A 20,269-nucleotide genomic window follows, 5' to 3' on the forward strand; every position below is an offset into this window, starting at 1 on the left:
GACAACTCCACCCATTCCTTGAGGAGAATGACCAGAAAACAGTGGTACACCAGCTGGTAATCTCCAGGTTGAACTACTACAATGAGCTCTATGTAGGGCTGCCTTAGTATGTTGTTCAGAAACTTCAGTTAGTTCAAAATGCAACAGCCAGATTGGTCTCTGGGGCATCCCAGAGGGACAATGTTATGCCTGTTCTTAAACAGTTGCACTAGTCGCTGTTATGTTTCTGCACAAAGTGCTGGTTATTACCTTTAAAGCCCTGAATGGCTTAGGTCTGAGTTACCTGAGAGAGTGCCTTTCTCTACATGATCCCCACTGCTCATTGAGATCACCAGGAGGGGTCCGTCTTTGGGTGCCACTGGCTCATCTGTTGGCGACCTGGGATTGAGCCTTCTCCATTGTTGCCCCTAAGTTGTGGAATGTGCTCCCCATGGATATAAGATTATCTTCCTTGGAGGCCTTCAGAAGAGCCTTAAAGACCCATCTTTTAAGCCTGGCTTTTAATGATGCCTAGTTTTGATTTTAATTCTGGTTTAAATCTGTTTTGATTTTAATTCTGGTTTAAATCTGTTTTGATTTTAATTGTTTTATTATGTGTTTCTTATTTTAATATAAAGAACCCTGAGCCCCTTTAGGAACTCTGGCAAAGGAATTAGAGAAATAAATAAATAAATAAAAATAACAACCAGCCCTACCTGAGTAGGGCTGGTCGCCAGAACTCTCTCCTGATCTACTTATTTCAGTGGGCCTAGGGGAGAATAGGCAAGTTGACTTTGGAGTTGTTTCTTGCTAATGTTTCTCTTCTATGTTCTGCTGTTCTTAGTCTTGTTTTTATGATTACATCTGTTTTATACTGTTTTTATACTGTTATGAGCTGCTTTAGGTGTCATTCTGTTCAAAAACTGGGATAAAAATATTCTAATTTACATAATTTGCATAATCTATGTTGCAGAAAGGAGCTTTCTTCCATGCAGAATAAAAAATTGAAGACAGGCGCACATCACAGTGGGTTCTTCACCTGTTGTGTGAGCCTGCCTTCCTCCCAGCAAAAGCTGTGTCAGTCACCAGCCTCATAATTCAGGTAGGCTGTCCACCTTCTTGTGGTTTTCCCCAAGTGTCACATGCATATTTACCTATTTTATATGTTTGATTTTCTCACTTATTAGAAAATGACATGAAAAAATACCTAAGCAGTTTTAAATGGCTCCAGCTATTAGGTGGATAGTATCTTGATGGAATAGGTGCTAACCAATTGGCACCTCCACAGCTGGCTTTTGTACAGTCTTTATTATTCACCAACTTTCCTTAAAGAAAATAAGCTTATGAGATCACCCATCCATGTGTGTGTCCATGTGTGCCGTGCCCCCCTCCAACTTCACAATGCCTGTACCAATATGAACCAAATTGGTTACAGTTGTAGGGACACCTCAATGGTGTCGTTTTGTGGTGATATCATCCAACCCAATTCAAGATGGCGGACATACCTTTGAGGTGCAAGTGGGCTAACTTGTGGACTGTATAACCGATTTGAATCAAATTAGCTACAGCTGTAAGGACACATGGGACATCTCAAGGGCAAAGTTTGTAATGAAGTCATCCACCCCAATTCAAGATGACAGATGTGTGAACGTTTGAGGTGCAAGTGGGAATTCATTTGAATCAAATTTGGTACAGTTATGACACATAGGGACACCTCAAGAGCATAGTTTGTGATGATGACGTCTACCCTGATTCAAGATGATGGCTGTGTGAATGTTTAAGGCTGAAGTAGGCTTATGTGTGGATGGTAATGATCAATTAAGATTAAAGTGAAAGGAAAGTAGGCAGATTAGTAGAACAACTTACTTTTCTAGAGCTTGACCATGGAGAGAAAAAGGTATGTATGGATTCAACACAGTGAGGTCCCCTGCAAAACAGCCCAACTGCATTATGGAAGGAGAGCAACTGCGGGAGAGAGGGCATGCACATACCTCTTGCCTATGGGCTCCCCAGGGGCATCTGGTGGGCCACTGTGTGAAACAGGATGCTGGACTAGATGGGCTTTGTGCCTGATCCAGCAGGGCTGTTCTTATGTTCTTAAGTTACATCTGCCTTCAGACCAAATAACCATAGCTTTTAAAAATTTATATATACACAAGCTGACATATTGCAGAGTCTACTGTTGTTCTTGGCAAAATACCTGCATGTTGCTGCATACTACTCTGTGGCTCCTAAGCACACTGTAGTGATGACACGGTGCTTGGGACTCATGGAGGCTCTGCATGCTTGCAAGCAACAGTGGCGTGCTCTTGAGTAGAATGGAGGAGCATGTGGACATCTGACTTAGAATGACAATGAACTGCGTGGTATGTAAGCAGGTATATGCAGATGTACATTTATGGTTACATTGACATATGGTTACACTACATACTGATTATGTAAGTCAGCTGACTTTGGTCAGCTGACTATGAACCAAATCCAGTTGGCTTTGCCTGAGCGAAGAGTTGCCTTTTTAAAAGTGGTGGCTCTGTTATATTTAGCAGGAGAGCAACTGTCCCTTTTCAACCCCAGCACAGCATCCCACAGTGGCTGTTGTTGTCAACCTTATATTTCATTTTAGATTGAGCCCTTTTGGGACAGGGAGCCATCTTATTTATTTAGTGTTTGTTTTTCTATAACAAACCGCTTTGCGCGCTTCTGTTGAGAAGTGGTATATACATAGTAGCAGCAGCATTAATAAATAATAATAATAATAATAATAATAATAATAATAATAGGTCTTGGACCAATGTAGCTATAATAGCATCTTTACTGCCCAAAGTAAGTCCATTTTACCAATCTGGGGCATAGAGGAGACATTGTGTGATGAGAAAAAGGGACCTAATCCAGAAGTTATTAAACTTGGGTCCCAGATGTTGGACTACAACTCTCATCATCCCCAGCTGCAATGGTCCAGCAGTGGGGACCCAAATTTGAGAACCCCTGACTTAATCTACATCTTTCCATCCCCACCTTCTTCTTTTATACCCTGGCAGTTTTTAAAAAAATTTGTCATGTTTCGGAGTGAATCTTTTCAAGCTTGAGGTGATGGTGACAATTCTTTCTGCTTTATTGCAGTGTGTGCGCATAAGCAGCTTGGATATACAGTGTATCAATATGCCACTTGTTAATAAGCAGGGAAGCAAATAATAAATATTCAGCTGTTTGATCAACAGTTTTTTTAATTAATGTTTTGATGATCTCCAATAAGAATAAAGTCAGGATGATAATATTTAGTAGAGGTGACAGAGAATTTTTCTGTGTTCCCTGATTTATGTGACAGATAAACTATCATCTCTTCTAGGTTTATAAGAAAGGAAGTGAGAGAGGGGAAGGTAAGATTTCCCCCCTCAAAATCATATTGTTTTAAACAAGACCACTTAATTCAACGGTATATCTCAGAAGTTCCCAAAGGAGAACAATGCAGGCAAAATTATCAGGGCTTAGTATCATATATTGTGATTTGTAGACAGCTTTTCAAAAATTCACATTGAGAGCTTGATGCTATCTATACCTCTTGTGTTAAAAAGTAAATCAGGAACTCCAGGATTCTTCCTTTGTCCTACTGTGAGGGTGGATTTGAAACAGCTGAAGCTGTCAAGCTCCCAGCAAGGTGATTCATTGGCATGCAGCCATAAGGGCATGCGGCTGTAGCTCAGTCATAGAGCATCTGCTTGGCATGTAGAAGTTCCCAGGTTCAATCCCTGGTGTCTCCAGGTAGGGCTGGGAAAGACTCCTGCCTGAAACCTTGGAGAAGTCACTGCCCAGTCAGTACTGACAATACTGAGCTAGAGAGATAGCTGTAGGTCCAATGCAGAGGAAGACAGCTTCATATGTTTCTATGGCCATGTTCTGACAACCAGAACTACCATGGTTAAAGAGTTAACTATGATTGGACAACCTCACATGCTCCCATGAAGCATGTCATGAAAAACTGGCATTTCCAGGCAATCCCAGTTAAATTGCTGCAATTAATCAGCATTTTACTGGGATTGTCTAGAAAATTCTGGGTTCTCAAAACATGTTCCATGGGAGCATGTGGGGTCAGCAGATTTAACTTTTTAACCATGATCTCTCTGGTTGTGAGGATGCGACCATAAGTGCTCTGACATACCAGAAATGAGAGAACCTTACTGCCGCATTTCAAAACTTTCCCAGTCGTTGGGAAACTGATCTGGAGCTAGCGGACTGTTGCAGTTAGAATATTATACAGTGTACTAGGATTTTGGAGCTGGTCAGTCACTTTCTCTTTCAGCCTAAACTATCACATAAAGGTTGTTGTGAGGGCAAAATGGGGAGTAACCATGCACAGTGCCCGGAGTACTTTGGAGCACAGAGAAGGTTAAAAGTTTTAAAAATCTTCTAATGGAGTGTGCTAGAACATTCAAATTCTTTGGGGAAAAATCACTCTGTTGTAACATCATCCCTTCAGTTTTTTGCCTAATGTTACATGAAATGAGGATTACATAGGAAGCTGCCATATCCCAAGTCAGACTACTGGTCCATCTAGCTCAGTATTGTCTAGCCAGACTGGCAGTAGCTTCTCCAAGATTACAAGCAGAAGTCTTTCAGTCCTATCTGGACCTGCCAAGACAGGAACTTGGAACCTTCTGCATGCAGATGCTGTTCCCAGAGCAGCCCCAACCCCTGAGGGAAATATCTTACCGTGCTCACATGTAGACTCCCCTTCAAATGCAAACCAAGGTGGACCCTGTTTAGCAAAGGGGAAAAGTCATGCTTGCTACCACAAGACCAGCTCTCCTGTCAGAATATTGGACCTCCATCCAGCTTAGTATTGTCTGTACTGATTGGAAGCAGTTGTCCTGGACTTCTCACAGGGGTCTTCCCCGGTCCTACTTGGAGATGCCCGGAGTTGAACCTGGGTCCTTTGGCATGCAAAATGATCTGCCACTGAGGTATGGCCCCTTCCCAAGTGCCTCATGAAGAATGGCTCTTGTTAGTTGCATTGGCTTGCACAACTAGTGACCCACCATGCCAAACGTAGCCCATCAGCTACATATGGTGGCCTAACCAACCATTACACTTGACAATACATATGGGATTGCAAAAATGGAGTGGTGGTCAACAGGCTACAATACGTTGCTGAGTTTGATGGGTCACAAATTGTACAGTGTGGTAAAAGGGATGAACTGATCAAGGTCAGGGGTAGGCAAACTTGGCCCTCCAGCTATTGTTGAAGTACAACGTCCATCATCCCCAGCCTTGTGGCTGGGGATGATGGGAGTTGTAATTCAACAGCAGCTAGAGGGCCATGTTTGCCCACCCCTGATCTAGAAACACTAATAATAATACCTGGCATTCCTTCAGTGCTGAACGGCACAGTTTCCTAACCTTGGGTCCTCAGATGTTATTAGACCACAACTTGCACCATCCCCTGCCCCAATGGCCAAACACCCTTGTAGCTGTTGCAGATGATGGGAGTTGTAGTCCAACAACATCTGGGGATCTGGGGTTTGGAACCCCTGCTTTAGGGTGCTCAGAATGCTTCATGTATGTTACCTCAGCAATTCTGTGAAACAGATCACTGTTGATGGGAAGGCTGAAAGCCCATAGCTTGGCTATGGCCACCACCTGAGTTCATGGCAGATGTGAGAGCAGATGTGAGATTTGAACTCCTGGTTCACAGGTCAGCATCTTGGGTTGCAATCCCATGCACACTTTCCTAGGAGAATGCATCACTGAACACTTAATTACAATGAATACGAATACAAGTTCAAGTGTTCAATGGCATGGAGTACACTAGTGGGACTTAATTCTGAGTAAACATGCACATGATTGTGGTGTAAACCACTCTAAGTTAAGTGGGTGGTAATGTGACGGTTCTTCTGTTGCATGTACTCTATGCTGTTATTCAAAATTTCCAACATATTCACCAAACATATCCACATTTCAGGTTCATAAACAAAATATTACCCATTTCCGTGTGTTCATTCTTGGCCTGTCTATCCTCTTTCAAAGCTTTGGATTCAGCAGGAACTTGGAACATGTTGGAATACATGAGCTGTTAGGAACAATGCTGCAGTGCTTCCCATGTTCCTGTTGTCCTATGTGAATGGGGCTTGTGTGATTTCTAAGCCATTACTAGATATTGCTCCCATGTTTTTGGAACCACAAGGACTACCAACTTGATTTTTTTTTTAAAAAAAGGTTGCCTTTCTTAGGATGCCAGAGAGTGCACTATATACAGAGCCTAGTATGCTATGATCACTTTTTGTGTTACAAACCAATATGATTTTCTCTGTTTCATTTTTGTTTACAATACAAAAGGTGGGCGTAATCTCTGAAAGAGCCCTGAAGGCCGTTTTCACGACCCACACTTACCCAGCTTGGGGAGGGCTGGAAGGGGGAGGCAGGAGCTTCCCATCATCACGTGCCCACATGAGGCGTGGGTGATGGCTCCTGGTACAGCAAGGGGGCAGGGGGAAAGCAGGCTGTGGCTTCCCACTTCCCACAATGCACTGCATGAAGAGCACTGTGCATTGGGGCATCTGCCTGCTGCCGGGTGCTCTAGCCACCCAGCTTTGTGGCTGCTCAGCAGCCACACAATTGGGGACTGGGGGTGGAAGGACACACTTGCACCCTTCTACCTCAGTAAAAGCCCGGGGATAAAATTCAGGCTACCCGGCAGGGCAGCGCTGGGATCGGGTCTGATCCTGGTGCTCCATACAAGCTGGGTAGGGCTGCTCGTGCAAACAGCCACATTGTTTAGTAGCACTAGAACTGCGGGCTCTAATCTCTATGGAGAACCTATAATTTTTTTGGGGGGAGGCAATGATGTCATCCCAACAGATTTAAAAAACAAAAACAAAATACAATTCAACTCCTAGATTACATCCAAAGCTTGCCAAGATCCCCCTTTCCAGCGTTTTGCATCAGGTTTCAACTTCCCCTGAAATTTATGTCAGTCTGTGGAATGGTTCACACCCACCAGAAGCACTCTGGGAGTTCTGCCCAAGAGGAATTGGTTGCATAGCTCTGACCACACTGCTAATGAGCGGATCTGGTGCAGTTATCAGACACCTGGATGAATGGTTATAACATTCCAGCTGAGGCTGAACACAATTAGATTCATCAAGTTAAGCACAGAACGCATGCACAATTTGCATATTCAGGGTATTATCCACTGGGATGTTCTCTCATATGTGCTCCACTGAAATTATTGGGAGCTGAGCAAGAGCACACTAGTAGATAATACTTAGCATTTATATGGAGCTTTAGACTGTTCGAAGCACAGTATCTGGCAGTAATCCTTACAATAAACCTGTAAGGTATGTCAGTATTCTCATACTGGGAGTAGGTGGACGGGGCTAAGACTTGCCTAAGGCTACGAAGTGAGCTTGGAGCAGAGGTGAGATTTGAACTGGAAACACTGACCGTTTCTTAAGCATGATACTACATGAAGTCTCTACAATGGCATCACACCAGCACTCTTGCGCATATCAAATTCACTTCTATTGGGGCTTATTAAGCCAGAACGTCCCACAGGATCGCACCTTCATTCTGTTTGCAGTACACCCGGGCAGAATAATGCTGCTTATGGAATTCTGGATTTGGATGACGAGCCATAAACCCGGTCCAAGTTTTGGATGCTGTTCAAAGATCATAGTGCTTGCAAATCTATTTGTGGCTGCACAATGGAATGCTATAGAAAAGCAAAAAGGTCTTCTGCACTGAAAATGCATCTCCCCAAAGGGGGAAAAAGAGGGCTTCCTCCCTCCCTCCCCACTCCACACACACCCCTTCGACTCAGGCTGCAGGGCCACTGTGTTTACGTAACTTCATTTCCTAATCCCCAGACTGGGCCTGGTGCAATTTAACAGCTTCAGAGGAGCCCAATGCTAATGCATTGATTTGGCTTTAATAGAATTTTGTCGTCTATGGCCAGTGGCTCGCCGCAGAGCTTCAGTCTTAACCCATCCGAAGGCTCTGTTCGTTTCCAGTTGAGCTCCGTTTGTTTCCAGTTGAATAGGTTAAGCAAAGACAGACCTCACTGTTCTCAATTCACTTTATGATCCTCCCATCATAAAAAATAATATCAGCACCTTGCTTTTCATGTCAGAACTACATTTGAGCTGCTATTCCCTATGCCCATGAGTAAATCCCATAAAAGCTGCCCCGTTGTACTGTCGCTATTTTTCCTTGTGGATGATTGATTGATGGATGAGTGCTGACACTTCAATGAAGCTATTTCGACTGCCATCTCAATCCGATGATGTGAGGGGTATATTTTCTGTCCATGCCTCATTACTTCAGAATGACATTCCTGGAACTTCATTTACTTTTCCCCTCCTTCCCTCAAGCGCCATATTTTTTCCCATCTAGGTTATGCATGCCATAAAAAAAGCAATTTGCTATTATATGTGGCATAAGGGCAACACTTTCCCTAGGAGGTAAATAGGATGGGGAGGGGTTTTTTTCTCTCTCTCTCCTCCATGCTGAGTTTAGGGATCATGTCAAAATTCTCAGGCATTCATTCCTGATGCAGAACTCTTTTTTTTTGTTTTTGAAAACTGGTATGTGTGTAGGGGGGAGATATATCTATCTATCTATCCGTGTGCGTATGTGTGTGTATGTGTGTAGGTTTAAATTTTATTTTAGCCTTACCTTGGATTATATTTGTTCTTTTAAGCATTCTACCTCTTCACCAAATATTTTCAGTTTTATGCCTCGCTTACATTCTGCATTTTCTAGTTGCAGTTTATGACTTCATCCAGTCTTATGTCTCCTTTAAGGATAAGAAAACCGATACTTTAAAAGTACAGATGGATTGTCTCTTACAGGCTGACTTTGTTGTCCAGAAAATGCTTAGATGGAGAAAATGCTTAGCTTAGGCTGTGCCTGTATTTAACTCCTACAAACAATGCACTGTGTGATGGGAAATGTTCACCATTAAAATGTCTTGGAAGCTTTTCTAAGTTGACTTAGAACCTGATTTTAATCTGTGTAATACAGTATTCCCGTTAATAATAACATATAATTAAGACATCCGTTAAAAATCCATAACGTTAATTTAATGGAGAAAATCTAATACAGTTCTATTGGAATTTTTACGTTAAATTAACTTTAACGGGCTTTTAATGGATGTCTTAATTAGATCTCATTATTAACGTGAATATTCCACAAATTAAAATTGGGACCTCAAAAGTTTTAATGAGGGGAAAAAAGTTAAAAGAGCCATTTTTAAAACAGAGAGCCTCCTTCTGCCCCTTTCTTAAGACAGTTTAGTTCCTTTTGGAACTGAGCTGGAACTAAAAACTAGATAGAAAGTGGTAGTGATTCTAATGTCCTTTATGTTGCTAAGGATCTAGAAGAACTCACTTGACAATAAGGGAAATACTTGTTGTACTGATCCAAGTGGAAAATGTTTTAGCTCTTATTATACACTTTTTAAAAAACCCACCACAATTGGGGTTTCTTTTCGCTGAAAAGTCACTCCGTTGCATACATCTTGAAATACATAGCCGTGGAGATTTTAAATTAAAAAAAGAAAAGAAAAGAAAACACAGCATGAGTAATAGATGTGAAAACAATCCATTTTCAACAAATCTTTGGCAGTAACATGGTTAACCATAACTATTTGAACAACTTGCTGGGAAGATTAACGCTGTTTCGAGTTTTTTTGGCTCAGAATCTGTTTTAACTTAATAATTCTTCTACTTACTGTGATGTATTGATCCCCAGTGCAATGACTGGATTGGGCAACCCAGGTGCATCAGTAATAGCTGCACTGAGTTGAAACATTTCCTTTAGACAAACTATCCCAAAGGAGTTATAAATAGGAAATGGACATTACCATGAAAAGCAAAGCTTCCAGTGTGACTGCATCTTGTGGAACACACTTGGACATTAAACTATGAAGAATTATACTTTTTTTTGCCTGTCGAGTGTTACAAATGGACAAAATAAGTACATCAATGTTCTCAGACATTATCCTACTTCAGTGGTACTTTGTTTTAGTGACAGCAAAAAGGGACAGTGGAGAGCAGACAGCCTCGGTGCAGTTTATCAATGAAAATCTAATATCGTCCATAAGCAGGAGAGTGGAAATCAATACTTCATTACCAAATTGTTAGTGAGGATGAAGAAGAATAGCTGGAGATTTTTATTATTCTTTTGGCGGTCTTCTCAGTCCGGGTTGTTGGAAGTTCAATGTCAGAAGTGGTACGGCGTGCGAAGGTGGGCTCAGGGCAGGCGATCAGGGTAGGAGAGCTGGGGTTAAGGCATCTGTCCTGCAATCAGAAATAATAAGAATAACAATGCAAAGAACACAATAATCGCACTGGCATTTTGTTTTTAAATGTCATTCTTTGAGCTGATGTGTTTTCAGATGTGCCAGTTTCAGAGGGATCCTAGATGTAGACCTACAGCTGGCAGGGGGCGAGGGTTGACCCACTTCCCCTAAATCGTTCTCTGCCTCCCCCCTAGTTTTACAAACAAATAATGTTTAAACTGCTATATTGTGATGTAAAGGAGGGCAATTAAGGTGAGGAAACCTGCCCCCCTTCTTTTTTGTGTGCCCCCCAACCTTTGGGCCAGCTGTGGGGCTGCCGAGATGAGACAACATGAATTTAGACAGACAAACAGGTTCTTATTGACTTCCAAGATCAATTCAAGGTGCCTGTGATGATTTATGAAGACATATGCAAACTGGCCAGGATACCTGAGGGATTGCTTCTCCCACACCACGCTCCACCGAGATCCTTAAGGACACTCTCTTAAATACACTATCGATGTGCCTAACTAGGCCTCCAAGTGAGTTACAGAAGAGTGCACTCAGAGGTGATCTTGGTGGCAGGCTCTCCACTTTGGAATTCCCTTCCCCTGAAAACTCTTCAAAGCCTGTGCAGTTTCCAGAAGTGGTTCAAGGCAGTCCTCCATCCCACCCACCCCAACTGGATTTTAGTTAGAGAATTTATTACAGTCCCAAACCAGCACACAAACTGGTGGCCAAAGCTAGAGAGGGATAGGGTAGAATAATTAGTATACTGTTAGTCAGCCTGAAGCCACCTAATGACACAGAGAGGGTGCAACCTGCCTAGGGAGCAAGAGGTTGCTGGTTCGAATCCCTGCTGGTATGTTTCCCAGATGAGAAACTCCTATATCGGGCAGCAGCGATATAGGAAGGTGCTGAAAGGCATCATCTCATACTGCACGGCAGAAGGTAATGGTAAACCCCTCCTGTATCCCACCAAGAAAACCACATGGCTCTGTGGTCACCACAAGTCGATACTGACTCAACGACACAATCTTTCCTTTTCCCTTTTACTCAGCCTGATCCCTTGGGAAGGGCAGTCTATTGGACCAATAATTAAAGGAATTAATAGAAGCACTGAAGGTGATATGACAGACTCAATGTTGCTCGCGGTGTACACACATTCATTTCTTTTGTCTCAACTGGTTTTTGAAGCATTATGAAAACTTTCAAAACCCATAAGTAGGGCAAGAGTGGAATACGTTTGCACCCCATGAGCAATGATAGCTCTAGCGTAGCTGATGCATGCTACATGCATGTAGATTATAACCTATAAACACGCACCCAGCACAGACAGGGCAATAGTCTGTGGGGGAGGTAAGGTTTTACAGCCTTCCTGCCCGCACGCCCCAAACCCCTTTTCATGGATTGTGAGAAAGGGCTCAATGTTTTCTTTGCTATGGAACCCATTGAGATAATCTGGAGAGGTCTGTCTGCAGTTGCCACCAGTTTGTCTGGTGGTTGCTCAGGGATGGGCCATCCCCATGGCCACCCCAAGGCTCTGGAATGCACCCCCCTCCTCTCGGAAAACTTTTAAAAAGTCTCTAAAGATGCATTTATTCACTCAAGCTTTTAAACGACAATTGTGGTTTTACACTGTTTTAATTGGTTTTATGTAGTTGTAAACCACCCAGAGATGTAAGGTTGTACAAATATAATGAATTAATACGTGCAGCAAAAAGAACACGTGTGGCGGATGTACTCCCACTTCTGAAACTTAGCTGCATGCATCTGGGGGAGGAGTTTTTGCTGATCTCCCCTTTGCCCAGAAATGCTCTATGCAATGTGCAATTATGTTCCCCACATTTTCACAACCCTTGCACAGAGTGCTTCTGGGGAAAGGGGAAGTTGGTGAAAATGCTCCCCCCGACACACACATACACTACAAATGTGTACCTGAGTTTCAGAAGTGCTGTGCATGTGCTTCTTTTGGCTGCATACATGCAGTGTTGGGATGTCAGGTATCTTTTCCAGCTTCCTGGAAAAAGGCGGTCTACCTCCATGCACTGAGGCTGAAGAAAGTTTATGAAGAGGCCACATTACCTAAGTTGTCAGGACTTCTCTGTTGATTCCAGCAATGATTCACTTTTGCATACTGATTGACTTGGAGTGCTGAATTGTTGGCCTTAACACTAGATGGCTGCCCAGAGCAGCATTTTCTAGGAGACGGAAGACCTGGTGCAACTTCAGATGGAAGGGATTGCTAATGCTGACCTGGTAGAGACGCAGCATTCTTGTGAAGTTTAAACAGGGGTTCTGATGCCAGAAGCAACTGTAGAGACAAAATCCTCACCCATTTCTCTCTTACGATCTATTCTTTCCTTTGTTCCTGGGTTCCCTCTAGCCACAGTTTGCGATGGCATCTGAATCAAACAGCTGCAGTTAGCACTGACCTCCAGTTGATTGCTGCATTCACATGCAATGCAGAATCGAGGATCCAATCAATCTATGGTTCTGTCTTCCCCCCACTGCACGGTTACCTGTCTGCATTCAGATGTAACCCCCAAGACCTGAACTGAGATAACTGGCTGTGCGAGCAGGGGAACTGGCTATGTGGGCTTCCTTCTGGAATGAAGGACAGCCTCAGTAGCCAATCACAGCTGGAGCGAGGGAGGAGCTTCCTCCATCAACTCCAGTTAGTGCTTGCTTTTAGCATTTGGATGTAATGACCCCCAAATGAAACCTCAGGTAGGAGCAGCAAAAGGATGGGTAGGGAAACCTCAGGTTGCCTTTGTGTCCAAATTGCGGTTGTACATATTCACATGTACAATAAATTCAACCTCAGGCCCCTTCAACTCCGATTTCCCATCATGTGAAAATAGGGCCTATGGCCTGAAAAGCACTTCAAACCATGGTTTCAAAGCATAATTTGATACTTAGCATCAACCACAGTTTACCCACTTTGGATGTTAGGCAAACTATAGTTAGAAGAAACCCATGTTCCTAGCCCTCCCAAACCATGGTATGGATGATTGAAGCATAGCATCTGAACTGGGCCAAACAGATTGTAGTACTAGATTTGTAAAATTTCTCCTCACTGTGCCCAGTGTGCTGAAAATCAGAATTTCACATGTGCTGCTTAAAGAATTTTTAAAGCTTCTCTCCCTCTACTGGAGCAGCCACCTAATGGTGCAGAGGGGAAATGACTTGACTAGCAAGATAGAGGTTGCCGGTTCGAATCCACGCTGGCATGTTTCCCAGACTATGGGAAACACCTATATTGGGCAGCAGCGATATAGCAAGATGCTGAAAGGCATCATCTCATACTGTGAAGAAGATGGCAATGGGAAACCCTGCCTGTATTCTACCAAATTTCATCCACAGGGCTCTGTGGTCACCAGGAGTCAACACCAACTCGATGGCACACTTTACCTTTTACCCTCTATTGGAGTGAACGTTTGAAAGAACTGCAGTTTTAAATGCATTGCCATCTAGAGAGGTGGCGTCACAATTGCATTTCCATTTCCTGGCCTTTGTTGTGTCTTCCCCATCTCCTGCTACCTGATGTTTTTAACTGGGATTGCCCCATCTGCAGCCGAGGGATATGATGTGCCACTGAGCAATGGCGTATTGTGACTGGTAGCTGTGAACAGCAGCTATCATGTTTGAAATGTTAGAAAGTTGCACCCCTGTGGCATCAGGGGGAAAGGGATAAAAGGGACACTGTGAGGCTATTCTCACAATGGGGGGAAACCAGGCTAAGGGAGTGCATTCCGGTTTCCCCCCATTGCGAGAACCACCGGGCTTGTGGGCGAACCCGGTGGTTCTCCGGAGGCTAGCCTGCCTACCAACCCCTCCCCTTAAACAAGGTTAATGGAGCAAGCGCTCCGTTAACCTTGTTTTGTTGATTGTGTGCCGTCACGGCATGTTGCCATGGCAACACATGACTAGCCCCTGACCAGGATGCTACAACCATTCTCCTGGCCTTGGGGGTCTCCCCAGAATGCCTTACACACTCATGTGGGGAATCCTGTGACCTCCGGTGGCCAGGTGGCTCCCAATCCCCACCGCCCCTATTGGCTCTGTGACAGAGTTGGTAGTCATATGGACGGTCAATCCAGCCATCCATTGCTCATCATTTGACCGTCTGTAGGGAGACCTGCTCTCCCAACCAAACCCTTCTCGGCTCTATACATGGATTGTGTGTAGAGCCTCTGTAAGCTCAGCAAACAAAATGGGAATGCAACAGAAGAGAGTTGGTACCACACTTCCCCAGATAGGGGTTAACCTTCCCTTCAACACACACAGTCCCCACTAAAAGAAACATTTGTATAGGCCCATTCACATGTTATGTTCAAGACACGTACAATGAATACAACACTCATACAACATTGTGTATGGTGTACACCGGTACAGAACAGTAAGGATAGTAATTCACACGTTATGCTGAACGCAGGTACAGAAGAGCACTTCCTATCTGTACCATGCATTTGAAGGGCCTGTATCCACGCTCACTTTTAAAATGAACACAGGTGCAGTCATTCACACAAACGCACGTACGAGTGTACAGATATCTGTGCACTCGTACAGCATAATGTCTGAATCACGTTCATGTGAAGAGAACTCTAGTTTTCTGTCATGCCCATGATCATGTATCTGGAATCTTATTTGTGAGTTCTTTGTGTCCTTCTTCTCACATTCCCAAACACATTTTAGGTGGATTTGGTTTGTTTAAAATACTATATCAGGCCGTTCACATATGCAGCAAAGACCACGCTTAGGCAGCCAAGCCCGGTCTTTGCTGCATGTGTGAACCACCAGGAGAGCTCCTGGCAGCAGCGCGGCAGTAAACCCTGTAGGGAGCCCCGACTGTTAGCCAGGATTAAGGGTGCAAGCATGCTTTTACCCCGGCTAACTGATCATGTGTCAGTGTCGTGTGGTTCTGTGTGGCACCTACACACAAGTAGCCTCCCAGCCAGTGTCAGCAAGCTCCCAATAATGAACCATGCACTTGTGTGGTGCAGGGGCCTCCTGGCCAGAACCTAAGGGGTATACTCGTGGGTCAAATGGTCCATAAGCCAGAATTTGGCTTTTTAAAAGCCAAATCTGGCCACCTAGCTCCTGGCTCCCAAACCTCTGTGCTGCTGGGAGCGGCTGGCAGTCCTCTGGGTGGGCAATCTGCCATCTAAGAACAGCAGAGAGATTGTCTGCAGGGCAGGTAAGCATTTCAAGGCTTCCTTCCCTCACCTCTTTGAGCACTTTCTCCTGATCATGAGAAAGGGCTCTATGTGTATAGTGGTGAAGTACAACGCCATATTTTAATTTCATTTCTTTTGAAAGGCAGGAGTTTCTACCAGCAGTTTATCGAGCAAAATTTACCCTTCACTTCTCTGTAAAGAAGTTGGTCTGTGCATGAAGATTGTATGGGAGCACCTCCATTCCCTCTGCAGAATGTTTGTGAATACTCCAAAACACCACACCAGCTCAGTCAGTCAGTGTCAAGTGCTTCACTGGTCCCTCCACCAAATCCTTTATGCATTTTACGACACCAATTCATACTAAAGTTGAAATTCTGCTGGGTTCTCGCAATCACAAGGATCCTGATTAAGAAGTTAACCCGGATTAGTGGAGCTGATCATGAGAAATCAGAATTTCAGGGCAATCCTGGTCAAACAGCTCTGATTAACCAGCATCTAACCAGGATAGATTAGGATTGAATCATGGTTAATTGTTGGTTAACTGGGGTAGTTTGAACAGGATTGCCCTAAAATTTGAGGTTTGCGATTAGTTCCACAGACTCACTAATCCTGATTAACTTTTTATCTAGGATCTAGTGATTGTGTGAACCCAGCCTATGTAAGCTTAGATTATCTGTCCAAAGCCTTCCCTCACTAGCTTGTATGGGGTTAGAAGTAGGTCAGGAGTGTATCAGGCTAAGAAATTTCAACTAAGCTTTTAACCATTATTTTCCCTTCACTTCCTTTTTATTTTGCTGTGAAATTTTCTTTGCTCCTCACTGACAAGTTTCCTAAATGAAACATCATGTCAACCTTTCTCTGGAGAAGAAAAAAATCTGGCATTGCTGTGAGAATCTCAGCATTTTGCAACACTATAAAAACGCACACAGAAATTCATCAGGAGGTTGGAGGGAAAATATGCACTTCTGTCAACTTCAAGCACATAGGGCTATCCTTCCTTACTAAGCTAGATGTACCAGTGGTCTGACTCCGTGAGGTCATTCACACAATCAAAAACTGAGCCGGGTTTCACGATCAGTGAGACCCGGTTCGTAAGAGTGAGCGGGGAGAGTGGGCTAAGCCCGTTCTCCCCGCTCACGATCAGTGCGGGAGCCCTGGGCGGCCAAATCGGCCGCCCACATGATTGCCGGCTCCGATTGCCAGCAATCGATTACCAGCTCCACACGATTGCTGGCTCCTAAACCTGGTTTTAGGGCAGGGGTAGTTAGGTGGGTTACCCGCCTAGGAACCACCGGCTTGCAGCCGAGCCCGGTGGTTCACACAATGGGGCGAAATCGGGCTAGCCTCCACTAGCCCGATTTCGCCCCATCGTGTGGATAGCCTCACTGTGTTCTACCTAGGTTTGTGCTCTCAATTTTTGGTTGTGTGGAAGCAAGGTAAGAGGAAAAGCAGGGTAGAAGTGATTGTGTGGAAGCAAGGTAGGAGGAAACAATCATTCTAGTCAATCATTTGTACCTAGGTTTTCCTCTTAACTTCCTTCCACACAACCAAAAATTGGGAGCACACACAGCTCCCAAACCTGTGTAGAACACAGTTTTTGATTGTGTGAATGACCTCAGTATATGGCAGCCTCCTATGTTCCTATGAGATTCAAAACATCCTGGATCACACATGTCACAACCTTCACGTGAGTAGCACCTGTTACTTCCATGAGTGAAGAAACGTATCTCTGAAATGTCTCCTCCAAAATAACATCTGACCTTTATGTTTGGTAAATCCATAAGTCAGCAAGGCTACACCAGACATTTCCCTCTAAGCTTGTTTTCCCTTGCAAACCAAGGGTATTTAAAAATCCCAGTGAAATTAGGCTAGGAAGAGGAACTCTGCATCTTTGAGTAATGAGACTGGGAAACTGGGAACACATTTTCCACTCACTCATTTCTCACTGTATGGCATTCCGATTTCATGACACTTCATAATAAATCATTGCTTATCACTCACATGGGAACGTAACACGGCTCAAGTTAAGATTCGTTAGCGATTGTAAAGAAGAAACATGAATTGCTCTATATCAGAGCTTTTTGATCATCTTCCGGTCCGCTGCAGGCACTCTTTTTTATTGTTATATTTACTGTAACTGTTGTTTAAGGCATAAATAAAAGAGGAGGAAAGCACAGAAAATATGAATAATGTAAATAAATTTATTTGTCTTATTTATGCATTGATGTAAGCATTTGGCAATTACTCTGCACAGCAGTTTGTATCCGGCACATATATGAGAGAGAGAGAGAGAGAGAGCGCTTCACTAGCAGACAGATCTGATCTGATACTGGCAGGCTATTAATAGCATTAAGCACTGATACCTTGCCAAAGAAAAGGGCCTGCTGCCACTTTCAAGAGGAAGCCAATTTGCAGGGGCACGAGTAATTCCCACCGCCCACTGTATCCATGAGGCAGCCACACACCTTTCAGGCCAAGCAATGCTTGTGAAATAACAGCCTGAATGCCTGACTTGTCCCCCTTTTGCAGTCATAAGGGATGGAGATTCACCCTCTGGCCCACCTGACTAAAGGGCAGCCAATCACAGCTGCCATTGGGAATGGAGCCGGCTTCAGACCAGCAGAAAGGGAGCCAAGGTGATTCCCACTCTCCGGGCCCAAGCAGACCTGGCTGGAACATAGGAAACTTTATTTTACTGAGTCAGACCATTGGTCCATCTAGCTCCGTATTGTCTATTCTGATTGGCAGTGGCTTCTCCAAGGTTGCAGCAGGAGTCTTTCCCAGCCCTATCTGAAGATGTTGCCAGGGACTGAACCTGGGACTTTCTGCATGCAAGCAGATACTCTACCACTGGGCTACAACCCCATTAACCAAGCATAATTTCTTGAGGTCCATTACCAATTAACATGGGCCCTTTCCCCACCCATGACAGTCCTATAGCCTTTAACTTCTTTCATTCCCTTTACTCTAGATGTCCTTTGGCTTCCTTTAGCAGGGGTGTAGTGGAGGGGGGGATGTGCAGGAATGGAGTGCCAGTACTTCTCGGCTTCTCTGGCTGTTGGGGTGGGCATGGCCATGGGGCTGTCATGGAGAGTGGCTGCATTTCTGAATTTTCAGCTACATGCGTGCTGGGCACTTCCAGTCACTTCCAGTCGGGGAATCAACAGGGTGGCAAAGGGGGTACACTGTCATCCCGCCGGGCTATTTCTACACAGAGCGCCAGAGGGGGAAGCACGGTGGTGGTGGGGAAGTGCACCCTCCTCTGTCCTTAAAGCTATCCACCACCACCCCGCACCATCAGCTCAAAGGGCACCAGTTCCGTGCACATCCCTGTTGTATACTCATGGCCTCCCTTCCCTGCTTATCACCACATCTGCCATGGCTCTGAGATAAGACAATGGCTAGTCAGAAATCCTTAATTATCCAGGAATTCTTTTCCTTTCTTTGAATTTGCTGCAGGCCTTTGATTAAACCCCTTGAGCATGCAATCAAGTCAGGCTGAATCCATTGAAGTGGTTGGCTTGGGTTATAGTTTCCATTTGCCTACTGAACTACTGGGGAAAGAAGAAATCCCATTCCCCACCCCCCTTCAAAAAAAGAGCACAAGGCTGGCACATGAGAATCTTGGCTTTGTGTCAACATGAATTGTGGGAAATCGACATTTTAATAGCTGTCTCCCCTTCCGGCTGTCCTGCCAGCTCTTTGACCTCGGGGAGCACTGCCAACAACCCACATAGTTTTTCCCTGCTCCTCTGTAATGCCAGGTTGGTCCAAAATAAATCTGAACTCATCCATGATTTGATCATGGATGAAGGGGCTGACCTGGTATGTATTACCAAGACTTGGTTGGGGGAGGCTAGTGGTCCAATTTGGTCCCAGCTTCTCCCTCCAGTATATTCTGTAGAGGAGCAGGTGAGGGGACGTGGGTGGGGAGGTGGGGTGGCTGTCGTCTATAAGGATAACATCTCCCTTACCAGGGTCCCTGTCAGGGAATACCATATTGAATGTGTGTACTTGAGTTTGGGGACCAGGGATAGATTGGGACTTCTGTTGGTGTACCGATCACCCCACTGCCCAGCGGAATCCCTCACTGAGCTCATGGACTTGGTCGTGGAACTTGCGTTGGAGTCTCCCAGACTCTTGGAGCTGGGGGACTTCAATGTTCATTTTGGGACCAATCTGTCCGGGGCAGCTCAGGCATTCATAGCGGCCATGACAACTATGGGCCTATCCCAAGTGGTCTCTGGATCAACGCATATTGCAGGTCACACGCTGGATTTGGTATTTTACTCTGACCAGGGTGGTGTTCCGTGGGTGGGGACTCCTGTGATTTCCCCATTGTCATGGACGGACCACCATCTGGCTAAAGTTGGACTTACAACCACTTCCCACCTCAGTAGGGGCGAGGGGCCCATTAGAATGGTCCGCCCGAAGAGGTTATTGGATCCACTAAGATTCCAAGAAGCCTTGGAGGGATTTAATGTTGGCTTTGCTGGTGATCCTGTTGATGCCCTAGTTGAGAATTTGAACAACTTGCTCACCAGGGCAGTAGACATGATTGCTCCCAAGTGTCCCCTCCTCCCCGCTTCAAATTTGGCCCCTTGGTATACAGAAGATCTACGGGGGCTGAAGCGGCAAGGTAGGCAACTGGAGCACAAGTGGAGAAAGAATCGACTCGAATCTGACAGATTACGACATAGAGCACATCTAAAGATCTATGCTCAGGCAATATGTGCGGCAAAGAGGCGGTTCTTTTCTGCCCGTATTGCCTCTGCAAATTCACATCCAGTGGAGTTGTTCAGGGTTGTGAGGGGATTAGTATCTGCCCCCGCACCTTTGA

General features: G+C 44.6%; 1 protein-coding gene across 1 annotated transcript in view; it reads right to left on the reverse strand.

Moving 5' to 3' along the window:
- Positions 1-9,364: 9,364 nt before the first annotated feature.
- Positions 9,365-20,269, reverse strand: part of TSHZ2 (teashirt zinc finger homeobox 2) — a 488,874-nt gene continuing 477,969 nt past the window's right edge. The window contains exon 3 of the mRNA XM_053246963.1: positions 9,365-10,268. The gene's annotated coding sequence lies outside the window, so the exon portion shown is untranslated. The remainder of the gene's footprint in view (positions 10,269-20,269) is intronic.

The sequence above is a fragment of the Hemicordylus capensis genome, chromosome 4 (genome assembly GCF_027244095.1).
Source record: "Hemicordylus capensis ecotype Gifberg chromosome 4, rHemCap1.1.pri, whole genome shotgun sequence".
In the NCBI taxonomy this organism is placed as follows: domain Eukaryota; kingdom Metazoa; phylum Chordata; class Lepidosauria; order Squamata; family Cordylidae; genus Hemicordylus; species Hemicordylus capensis.